At 41.7% G+C, this 12,782-nt stretch overlaps 1 protein-coding gene across 7 annotated transcripts in view; it reads left to right on the top strand.

The window, feature by feature from the left end:
- Positions 1 to 9,700: 9,700 nt before the first annotated feature.
- The window catches only part of RCAN2 (regulator of calcineurin 2), a 293,376-nt gene continuing 290,294 nt past the window's right edge, over positions 9,701 to 12,782 (top strand). For 2 of the 7 annotated variants that reach the window (XM_039467519.2, XM_039467520.2), the window contains exon 1: positions 10,245 to 10,587. The gene's annotated coding sequence lies outside the window, so the exon portion shown is untranslated. Of the gene's footprint in view, positions 9,895 to 10,241; positions 10,588 to 12,782 lie in introns of those variants that run through there. The other 5 variants (XM_039467522.2, XM_039467521.2, XM_010333966.3 and 2 more) reach the window with 4 other exon arrangements.

Raw genomic sequence — 12,782 nt, 5'->3', positions numbered from 1 at the left:
TTAATTATTCATTACTTTTTCATATACAAAAGTGTGTTCATTGCAATGTAGGTACTGGGTTAGAAAGACAAGAAAAATACATGCATAGTAAGAAAAGAAAGTGACATGGGAGCTACTGAAACTGGTGAAATTTGGGAGATTGGCATCACAAAAGTCTTCACAGAAGCATTCATTCACGAGGTGACAGCTGAGTAGTAGAACAAGTAAATTCTTAAGCTAGATAGCCTGGATTCAAAGCTCAGCTCTACCACTTTCCAATTTGGAACCACTGCCAGTTGCTTAGCTTTCTGTGTCTCAGTTTTCTCATCTGTAAAATGGGGCAATCTTAGTATCTGCCTCAGAGAGCTGCCATCAAGATTAAATGTGCCGATGTAGCTCAGGTGCTTAGAAAAGTGACCTTAAGCCACAGCACGCATCAGAATCTCCTAGAACTCTTGTTAATTAACACAGGTTTCTGGGCCACCACCCTGAGCTTCTGATTCAATAGATACAGAGTGGAACTGAGAATCTTCATTTCTAAAAATTTCCCAGTCAGAAGGAAATGCCAGTGCATGGCATGGAAGACTGAAAGCAGGGGGCAGAAGCGGAAGAAACTGGCAGAGAGACAGGATGGATTGTGGCCACCAGACTGTAAAGAGCCTGGTCCCATTTAAGTGTAGATGTTATCTGAGAGTAACCAGAGAGTCTATTATCAGCCATTAGCACCTTCACTGAAATTAAGTTATCAGAGTATTCTGTCAGTTTGTCAAACCCTGGAGAAATCTGACTCATGCCTCAATTTTGATGGCCCCAATAAACCAGTGTTCCTTCTAATCACCCACATCAATGAGTCACAGGCATCTGTGGGTGCTCAGTCATCCAGACTCCTGTGGCAGGACCTGTTGTTTGGATCTGCAATCACACCTGGAGTGGCCTATCAGCATCTGCATACTCATATTTGCTAATCTCCAGATGCATATTCCTTTTATTTTCAGACTTTAAAAAATACAGCATTGAGAATCTTAGAATGTTGTCTAAGAATGTTATCTCTCTATAAATATTTTCCACACTATGAACCAAAAAACTTATTTATGTACATGTTTTTTATTCTATAGACTATCAGAAGAACATTAAAAAAACCCATCCATCTTTTTGTTTGTTTTTGTTATTTTTCTCCTTTTGGGCAAGCCAAGTAATTAATGAGTTTTAGTTTAACAGATAATTGCTGAATTGCAGTTCCTTATACATGCCTGTGTCTGTGTAAGAATGCAGATCAACTTAGCTGCCCTGTGGCTGTTTCCATGCATGTCATTCTGCCCGCATTTTTGTACAACGTTATACACTCCAGACACATCAAACCCAAGGAAGATCCAATATGGGTGGCAGTGGCTTTGATCCTGGGGCCATTATGAAGGCAGGCTTGACTACTTGGGGCATGACATGCTATAACAAAAGGAAAAAGAGAAATCAGAGACAGGCAGTTTTCCTCTGCCATCTGAACAATAATATGGATGTGTCATGATAAAAGGAACAGGGAGAGTCACAAGGAGGAGAAGTGCTCTTACATCAAAATTGAAGAAGTAGGAGGAGGCTGGAGGTGGAGAGAAATCATATAATAGGAGAAAGTGCTCTGGTGGGTAGCATTTATAGACAGAAAACCCACTGACTGTGGCATCTCTACCCATAATAGTTTTAGCCTTACTTCATCCCACCTGCCTTATAGATAAGATTTATTAACATACTTAAGGAAAGAATTACCCCTGCTTTCTACAGCATCTAATCTAGAGCAAAGCACTGCTTTCTTTGAACTCTCCTGAAAATCACTTAAGACAAGTTCAAATCCTATAAGTAGTTTCTAACAGTCTCTTTCTGTGTGATACCCTGCTAGCTATATGGTGTGTGCCACTCTCATTACAATGAGCAATAAACTCAAAGTACTCAACTACAGGTGTTTTCTTGATAGCCTTTAGCTGGAGGACATTTACACTAGAAATTCTTGAGCTATTAGAGACAGACTCAGTCACTTTGAAGTTATTGTTTTAGTGAGTATGTGGGTTCTTTTCCCACTCCCACCTCCCCCAGCCCAGGAAAGTCTTTAGAACAATTGAGAGCAACCAGGACTTGTCCATCGGATCACTCACTCTGTTCCTCAGTGAGGCCTCCTCACCTCTCTACTCTAAATGCTACCAAGAAAAACTAAAACAAATTAACTTAGAATGCTTTGAGAAGCACTTCTTCCCTCCTTTACAATTCCACAACTTGACATGAAATATTGTAAACTTAGAAATAAATATACATGATAGCCTCTAATTTCAGACCAGAAATCTGGCCTGCTTCAGTTTATTTTAATTTTAAATCCAGCCCATTTTTATTTTTGCCACTGTAAGGCATGGAACTGTTGCATTAAAAAAATGTATCTTTTCCATATGACATTACAACACATCTAAATTTATAAGGAATATTCTGAAATTTAGATATGTGACACGGTATTTTTCTAGTAGTGAATATGGGCCAGCTTGATGCAGGAAAAAAGAACAACTACTTGATTGAAACTCAAGAAGACTGGACGGTTTTTTACTCTGAGTTTTCCACAAACCATCACACTGACTTTGGAAAAGCCATGTTTTCTAAGCCTAAATTTTCTGTCAGCCATTAAAAATTTATTGAAAACCTGCTCCATGGATGATGTTAGGATAAATTGCTAGCTCTATTCCTTAATTAATTTGCAAATAATGTAATGTGACATGCATTATATAGAAGCAGCATGTTTTTAAAAAGTACTACTGAAAAGGAAGGCTTAACTCACTCTGCATGGTCACTAAATGTGGCTCTATTTTCTTATACACAGGAGAACCCAAGGTCTCAAACCAAGCTACTTAGGGTCTACTCTGACTCAACTTATCAGTGCTGGGCAATCTGTTTGTGTCTTGATTTCCTGATCTGTAAAGTGGAAATAATAATTGTACTTACCAGGCATTATGAAGATTACATTAATTTATATGTACAAACTGCAAAGAACAGTGATCAGCAGTTAACAACCACTCAAAAAACATATTTAATGTTGTTGTGATTATTTCTAGTTGTAGTGCTAAATAATCTGTATATTTCCTCACAAATTCAAACTTCTATAATTTCTCCTAGTGTGGAAGCAAATAGTTTAAACTCCTTTCATTGAATATCTGAGTCACGATCTTCGGAAAACATGAAATCTTTCAAGGGTCATAAGTGGCTTTTAGTAAAGCCTATACTAGATGAATTAAATTTTTCTCTAAGTCAAGAATAACGAAGCAGGCGAACCTACAAAGGATATATTTCACTCAAAATGATAAGCTCCATAAGAGCAAGCATGTTGTCTTATTCATTGCTATATCCCTCGCACCTATAGCAGTACCTAACACATAAAGGATACTCAACAAATATTTGTTGAATGAGTAAATGAATGTTTGGCACATAAAGACTTTTTTTTTTTTTTTTTTTTTTTTTAAGACGGAGTCTCTCTCTGTTGTCCAGGCTGGAGTGCAATGATGTGATCTCGGCTCACTGTAACCTCTGCCTCCCAGATTCAAGCAATTCTCCTACCTCAGCCTCCTAAATTGCTGGGATTACAGGCATGCACCACCACACCCGTCTAATTTTTGTATATTTTGGTAGAGACGGGGTTTCACCATGTTGATCAGGCTGGTTTCGAACTCCTGCCCTCATGGTTCACCTGCCTTAGCCTCCCAAATTGCTGGGTTTACAGGCGTGAGCCACCACGCCCAGCTGACAAGTGCATATTTTAATTCTCTTCTGTTACTTAAATTATCTATAAAGAGTTCGAATTTAATAGAGTGACAATTCTCTACCTATTTTTTTCCCATAGACTTAAGAGATACAATGTTCTTATATTAATGATGCCAATTACAAAAGCATTGAGATCCAATTCAGAGAAGTAGGGAAAAGGAGAAGTATGAGTATCAGAATCACAGGAGGAAATATGTATTCTGGGATGATCCCCAGATTCTGATTGCTCAAAGTGAGCATGACCTTTAGGTGTTCTTTGAAAATCACTGACACTGATGTAAGTCCCAGTTGGTGGTCCCCAGCCTCTAACCTCATTCCGTTTTTTTACTGACTTAAATAAGGGTGTAGGAAGCATACTTAGAAAATTGGCCAATGACACAAATCTGGATAGGAAAACAGATACTTAACATACTGAAAGCAAAAATTAAGCTCTTGAATGATCTCAGCTTGTGAAATTATAGGATTTTTCTAACAAGAATTTTTTGTATAAAAATTCTACTGTGCAGATAGAGAATGTGAGGTGAATATTGGAAGAGGTATATTGTTGTACAGCCAAGTATTTAAAAAACTGTGGGATTATAGCTGAATGTAAATTTAACATGAATCAACTGAGTGATTTAATGAGTAAATTTAACATGAATCAACTATTTTGACAGCAAAATAACCATATAGGCACTTAGGAGGAATTAATAGAAATAGTATTCAGGACAATGGATGTGATGAATCCATTTTATCCTGCTCTGATCAGATGACACATACACATTCGTGTTATTTATTTATTTATTATTTTGAGACAAGGTCTTGCTCTGTTGCCCAGGCTGAAGTGCAGTATCATGATCTTGGCTCACTGCAGCCTCGACCTCTAAGGCTCAAGCAATCCTCTCACCTAAGCCTCCCAGGTAGCTATGACTACAGGCACACACCATCATGCTTGACTAATTTTTGTATTTTTGTAAAGACAGGTTTTTGCCATGTTGCTTAGGCTTGTCTCAAACTCCTGAGCTCAAGGGATCTGCCCTTCTTGGCTTCCCAAAGTGCTGAGATTACAGATTTTGTTGACCATGCCAGGATCTATTATTTAAAGAATCTTCTCTCATCTCTTTTCTTTCTCTTGCAGGAAGGCAGCCTTATATGAGTTGGGCAGAGGAGAGGAGGTCATTTGAGAAAGGATGGTCCAGTAGGAGTTGGGGCTTGTACAAAGAGGGTGCCTGAGTAGGGCACTGGCCCAAAAAAGATTGAAAAAATAAATATATGAAGATGATGGGAGCCATGTTTTCCCATTGTTAGAGGAAAAAAGCTATGCATTTAAAAAGGGGGAAAACTGGAATAAACCCTATGGTGTTAGATTAGAATTGCAGGATTGTTGCAGACTCATGGCTTTCAATATATAAAAATAGACACAGAAATAAATTTGTATAGACATAAATTTGTGTACATACATGTGTATAAATATGTATGAAAGGGAAAAGATAACTCACAGAATGGGAAAAAATATTTGTAAATCATATATTTGATAAGGAGTTAATATCCAAAATTCTTAAAGGACTCTATACCCTACACACACAAAAAGACAGACCAATTAAAACATGAGCAAAAGCCAAATAAATTAAATACTTAGGCATAAATTCAATAAAATATTTACAATATCCCTATGAGTGCACCTACAAAGCTCTGATGAATCAGAGAGGAACTAAATAAATGGAGGGATATTCCATATTTATGGATAGGAAGACTCAGTGTGGTCAAGATGTCAGTTATTTCCACCTTGATCCATAGATTAAATGCCATCCCAGTCAAAACTGCATTAAATTATTTTGTGGGTTTTGACAAAATGCTTCTAGAGTTTATATGGGAAGGAAACGAACCTAGAGTAGTCAACAAAATATTGAAGGAGAAGAACAATGTCAGAGGACCGGACCAACTTGACATTAAGATTTATTGTAAAGCTGCAGTAATCAAGACAGTGTGGTATGAGTGAAAGGACAAATAAAGACATCAGTGGAACAGAATACAGAGCCCAGAAATAAACCCAAACAAATATATAGTTAACTTATCTTTGATGAAGGAGCAAACACAATACAATAGAGAAAAGATAATGTTTAATATATAATGCTACAACCAGAGATACCCACATGCAAGAGATAAAGAGGATCTAGGCACAGACCTTATATACCCTTCAAAAAATTAACTCACAGTAGATAATAGACCTAAATGTAAAATTTTAGTATAAGACTCCTAGAAGGTAATATGGAAGAACATCCAGATGGCCTTGGGTTTGGTGACAACTTTTTAGAAACAATGCAAAAGGCAAAATCTATTAAAAAAAATTGATCAGCTAGACTTTATTAAAAATAAAAACTGGCTGGGTGTGGTGACTCATGCCTGTAATCCCAGTACTGTAAGAGGCCAAGGTGGGTGGATCATGAGGTCAAGAGTTCGAGACCAGTCTGGCCAATATGGTGAAACTTTATCTATACTAAAAATATAAAAATTAGCCAGGTGTGGTAGCCATGCCTATAGCCTCAGCTATTCGGGAAGCTGAGGCAGAGGAATCACTTGAACCTGGGAGGCGGAGGTTGCAATGAGCTGCAATTGTGCCACTGCACTCCAGCCTGGGTGACAGAGTGAGACTCCATCTCTAAATAAATAAATAAATAAATAAAATAAAAACTGCTCTGCAAAAGACACTGTCAAGAGAATGAGAAGACAAGTACCAGGTAGGAGAAAATATTTATAAAAGACATATCTAATAAAGAACTGTTATTCAAAATACAAAAATAACTCAAAAATAGAAAATAAGAAAAACAACAATAAGAAAATAATCTGATTAAAAAATGGGCGAAAGATCTGAACTGCCTCCTCACCAAAGAAGAGGCAAATAAGGCATCACAAATGACTTTAACCATATAAATTTGACAAATGGCAAATAAGCATATAAAAAATCTCAACATCATGTCAATAGGCAGCTACAAATCAAAATAATGAGATGCCCATTAGAATGGTGAAAATCTCAAACACTGTCAACACCAAATGCTGGTGAGGATGTGGAGTAACATGAAGACTCATTCATTGCTGGTGGCAATGCAAGATGGTATAGCCACTTCAGCAGAGTTCGCCCATTTCTTACAAAATTAAACCTACTATATGATCAGTCAGTCACATTCCTTGATATTTGCCCAAACAAGTTGAAAGCTTACATTCACACAAAAACTTGCACATGAATACTTGGAGCAACTTTTTCATAATTGCCAAAACTTTGAAGCAATCAAGCTGTCCTCCGACAGATGAATGAATAAACAAACTGTGATGTATCCAGACAATGAAATACTATTCAGTGCTAAAAAGAAATGAGTTATTGAACCATGAAAAGACAGGGAAACTTACATGCATATTATTAAGTGAAGGAAGCCAATCTGAAATGACATTCACCTATATGACATTCTGGAAAAGGCAAAACTAGAAGACAATTATAAAATCAGTGGTTTCCAGAGGTTAGTGGGGAGGATGGGATCAATAGACAGAGCACAGAGGATTTTTAGGGCAGTGAAGCTAGTCTGTGTGAAACTATAATGGTGGATATAGATCATAATACTCTTTTCCAAACTCAAAAAAGTACAACACCAAGAGTGAATCTGTAAACTATGGACTTTGGTTGATACTGTTGTTTTCATGTAGCTTCATTCATCGTATTACTCCTGTGTTGGACTCTGATAGTCAGGGAGGCTGTGCATATGTGGGGGCAGGCAGTATATGGGAGCTTTCTGTACTTTCTGCTCACCTTTTCTGTGAACCTAAAGGTTTATATTTACAATGTCACTGACGACCATTGAGAGGCAGTCTAGTCTAGTGGGGACACGAAAGCCAGGATGTCTGCATGTGCGTTCAACTTTTCCACTTGTTCACTTCGGCAAGTCATTTATTTAAGCTTTCTGTGTTTTCTTTACTATAGATTAATTATACTTTCCTAATGGAGTTGCCATGAAAGTTAAATGAATTAATGTGTAAGAATTGATTGACATGGAGCACAGCATATAGTAAGTGCTCAATAAATGTCAGCAAACCAAAATTCTAATCTTATTTACCACCATCCTTCACATTAGCTACCCTTCAGCCTCACTCCTTCTGCTCCCCAAAATCCACTTCCAGCTCAGACTCCATGAACTCTTTTTCTCCCTGTATTTTATTATTGCCATTAACATTTGCTTTGCTAGTAACATATTGTTCTTTTCAAGGTAAACAAAATGAAGTGGTTTGGTCACTTTTCCCTCTTTCCCTTATTTATCCTTCATTCTTCACACAAGCCAACAAACACAGAATTTCTCTTAGCAGTAAAAGGAGGAATATGTGGCTGTGAAAACTCAGAAAAAGCATCTAGAAAAGTAACAATATCTATATTTGGTGTTAGGAAAATGGCCATGTTGATTTTGGTAACAGCTGACATATATTGAGTATCACTGTGTGCCTGGCACTGTGCTGAGGTGTTTTACATGTATTACCTAATTTAGTTCTTACATTAATTCCTGTGTTTTCCAACTTTTCAAAATTTTTACAATGAATATATTGCTTCTATAAGCTCAAAATTTTATATGCAAATGTATATTCGTAAAATAATAAATAGGCCCTGTTAAAAGTTAGCAGTTTCGTGATGATTCTAGGAAGTGCTCACTAATGAGATTTTGTTTAAAGGGTTAGGGATGCTTTACTTGGAAAGAAGGGGGATCCTGGAGTGCATTAGACATGCTAGCTATTTTTACATGTTTTAAAGATAGAAGAGGAATTTGACTTGGTTTCTTTGGCTTCAAAAAAAATGAGCTAGCACTGTTAGAAAATTCAAGGGAGGCAAGTTTTTGCTCAGCTTAAGAATGCCCTTTCAGGCCGGGCGCAGTGGCTCAAGCCTGTAATCCCAGCACTTTGGGAGGCCGAGGCGGGTGGATCACGAGATCAAGAGATCGAGACCATCCTGGTCAACATGGTGAAACCCTGTCTCTACTAAAAATACAAAAAAAAGTTAGCTGGGCATGGTGGCATGTGCCTGTAATCCCAGCTACTCAGGAGGCTGAGGCAGGAGAATTGCCTGAACCCGGTAGGCGGAGGTTGCGGAGAGCCGAGATCGCGCCATTGCGCTCCAGCTTGGGTAACAAGAGTGAAACTCCATCTCAAAAAAAAAAAAAAAAAAAAAAAAAAAATGCCCTTTCAGGCAATTCTGTCCCAAATGGCAATTATCTAAATAAACAACCACTTACAGATTCATGCATCCAGGAGAAGACTGGACGAGGGGAAACCTAAAGTCATTTTCAATTCTGAAATTCTGTGTTTATATTAATGCAGACTAATCAGAGAGAAGAGCCAATTTTTGGTTGAAAAAAATGTGATTCTATGTCAACTTTGGGAAAAAACAATGTAGTATCTGGGTAAGTGAAGAATGATTATGAAGTTTATGGACGGCTTCAGTGGAATCGTAATATTGTTATCAGAAAATCAAAAGGCATGCAAAGCAAAAATAAAACGGCTCATTTATGTAGCAGTTAGAAAGATGACAGAACACATACCTGACTTAAATGCTATTCACTCCCTCCCTTAGGTTGGTCTGCACACCCCCTTCCTTTAATTTTCCTCATTCTCCCTATTACGATCTTTTGCATAATTGACATTCTCTTGCCATGAGATTCAGTCCTGTTCCTATCTGTGCCACACGTAAGGCACAGATAGAACAGGACTGAATCTCATGGCAAGATAATTCAAATGGGCTTCCTCGCCAATTTGAATTGCTTTATTCCGTAAAGTACAGACTTCTACTGGGGTTAACTTTGCTGAGCAACAGATCTACCCTAGATTCCGCTTCGCCTTCAGTCCCGTTTGCTGTAGGACACCAACCTCCCGCTCACTGTGTCACGGCTCTCACACAATAGGAGTCGTTGCAGCCCCAGCCCTTCTGTCCTCAGGTCTGATGGCTGCAAATCCTGGCAAAGCTGTGAAGCCCGCGCAGGGCACCTTCAGCAGCCTGGGCTGGGCCGGACGCAGGGCTCCAGCCAGAGGGCGCCAGCACCCACCAAGCGCAGAAGCCCGGGAGGACCATCCAGGGGCACCCCAACATTTCCTCAATTAGCCAGAGTTGGGGGGCTCAGATATCTGGTAAGAAGAGTCGTTCTCCCAGTACTCCCCAACCAGTTTGCTTCTCTGCCTGTTTCTTCTGGGTTGTCGCTGCCCCCTCACCCTCAGCTCTGCACGGGACCCCGAGGAGCCTCTCCCCGCTGAGGCCGGGACTCCTGTGGCCGGGCTCCCACGCCAGGTCCCCAGAGGCTCCTGCACCGTCCCGGGCACCTGAGGTCGAAAGGAGGGGTGCGGGGCTGAGGGCAGGGTGAGAGTCCCGGAGGTGCGGTGGGTGGGAGACCCGGGAGGGCGCGGGGTCAGGAGGGAGGAGATGAGAGGAGGCCAGACAGGGGCTTTCTGTTTCCCTGAGTCTGATTGGAGGTTGGCCGGATGAGTCGGAGCTGGGGACGCGCCCATCTCCGCGGCTCCTGCAAGAGCCGCCGGCTCAGCCCCTCCCTGGAGCCGCTTTGTCCCGGGTGACGGCGGCGGAGGTTGCGGGGAGGAGCGGGCAGCAGGCAGAGACCCACCGACCCACGGCCGCGCAGAGCGGGAGGCGGGGCGCGCCGCGCACGGCCCCACGCCCAGGCCCGCTGGCAGCGCGCCGCCCCCACGCGCTCGCACCGGCCGGCAGGTGAGCAGGCAGCGCCGCGCGCGAGCAACCAGCCCGGCCCCCGCAGACGCCCCAGCCGCCGCCTCCGCCTCCGCCTCCGCCGGCGCATCGCGGACGCCCAGCAGGTCGGTTATGTAACCGCGCCGGCCAGGCTCGCCCCGGCACCCCGTCCCGCCGGGGCTGACAGCAGCGCCCGGGTTGTGCCGGGGGGCCGCGGCAGGGGTCTGGCCAGTGGGGCCGGGTCTGGGGGCTGGGCGGGGGCGGCGGGGTTGGGGGTTTGTTTCCAGATCTGTGGTCTGTCCCGTCAGAGGCCGTGGGGACGGAGATCTCCCGCGACCCCCCTCTAGGGGGCGCGGGTCCCAAGGAGCCCCTTCCCCACTGCCCGTGGCCCGGGGTTCGCCTTCCTGGTAGCAGCAGCAGCAGCAGCAGCAGCAGGTGCAAAAGTGAAGGAGTGAGGGTGACGCCTGTGATCCCCGGGACTGAGGGTCAGGGGGCTAGAAGAGGCTAACTGGATACAGAGAGCAAAGAAGATCGAGAGAGCCCTTCTTCCCAATGCAGAGGCTGGGGAGTGGGTAGGTGCGTTGAGGTGCAGCGGGCTGAGAATTGTCCTGCTTGGGATTAGCGGGCTTGGGTCATCTAAAAATAACTTCAAGTTTGAAAAGTGAAATGGACTGGAGCGCAGTGTGCCGGGTTCGCCCTGCCTGTGGGATGCTTCGCTCCAGAAGTCACCAGAGGGAACAGGCAAATCCCAGCCGCCTGATCCCTCGGCTGCCTCCAGGTCTCGCTGGTTTCCAGGGTGCCTTGGTTGGCCTTATAGTTAATGATTTATTCTTCAAGGCACTTCTGTCTTTTTCTTATATCAAAATCAATTATAGAAGAGTGCATGCTTTAAATCTTTCCTGTTTCTTACAATGAGATAGAGGTGTTCAAAGGACATTTGATGAGTTTGCTGACAAATCATTTTTTTTTTTTTAAGTCTTAGTTTAGTAAACTAAAAAGTTTCTGGGATTCCTTTAATATGCATTCTCACAATTTTTCACAATTGGAGATGAAGAGATGTCACAGCAATCCAGCTCACACTGTTCTCTCCCTTCAGCCAGAATTCCACTTAACTTATACAGAGGGGAGGCTTTAGGAAAAGTAGGGCAACTTTAACAGTGCAACTCAAATTTCACACCTTTATGATCTTTTATTACATCAACTTCAAAACGAAGAACAAATGTCTCATAAGGCACCACACAAGACTTGCTAACTGGCCTTTGCATTCTGGGGCCACAGTGAAGTTGGAAATACCCAGAAGCTGGAAAGGATTAAGAAGCAGGTCAGCATTGACGGTGGAACTAGGCAAGGGAGTGAACATTTGGCTGCTTTTCAGCATACTTATTGATTTTCTTTAGCCTTAGGACTATTATATTAAGTATGATCAGCCATTGAGTTCAATTAGTCTAAAATTGCACTTTGCTTTCAAATCCACTGCAAATCAAATCAGCATTTATTGAGCATCTATTACCTCAGTCCAGTCCATAGAATTTTGTAAGGAAAAAGCGTTCTCTAAAGTTACAGGACTCTAAGAGCTTAGTGTGTGCAGGTCCTGCAGAACCCACCTAAATTTGGGAGGACATGACTCTCTCTCCAGTGATGAACATTTAACAGAAGTGGGAACTTGAGAGCTTTCTCATTTGCAAGTGCACATCACAGTGTTAAAAACCACTTGCATAATCATTTGCAGATAGTCATACATATCATGGATTCTTTTTACTGAGACTAACATTGACAGTCACCGAGTCTCATTTTCCTATTCCTTTTACTTTCTGTAGCATCCACTTGATCTATTCAATAGTTATTTGTTGAGCACCTACTGTGTGCTTTGTAGGTCCTGTGCCAGAGGCTAAAAGAATGAGGCACATGCCTCCCAGAAATCAATCTAGCAAAAAAAGAAGAAAATAAATAATAATGATTCAACATCACGAGTGTTTAATGAAGATAGAAACAAGTTTAGGGGGAGTCAACAGAAGAAAAACTGGAGGGAATCTGCTAGACTCTGAAGAAGAGTTCACATTTAGTCTGGATCCCAATAGGTAGCAGGAGTTGTCTAGGGAACGTGCTGGGTCTTCCACATTGAAGGGACAGCATACATACATGGTAGAAAGGCCACATTCAGAGGACACCTATGTGTTTTGAGGGAAGACAGGAGAGTTTAGAATGGTTTCACTGAGGCTGGTTTGTGAATATACCCTGCTAAGGAGGTGAAACCACGCAACCTTTAATGGTAGAAATGATTTCATCTAGCTTACATTTTACAAAAGTGACTTTGGAGGTG

Source organism: Saimiri boliviensis, chromosome 4 (genome assembly GCF_048565385.1).
Source record: "Saimiri boliviensis isolate mSaiBol1 chromosome 4, mSaiBol1.pri, whole genome shotgun sequence".
Taxonomy (NCBI): domain Eukaryota; kingdom Metazoa; phylum Chordata; class Mammalia; order Primates; family Cebidae; genus Saimiri; species Saimiri boliviensis.
This window is presented reverse-complemented; position numbering and strand designations above follow the sequence as displayed.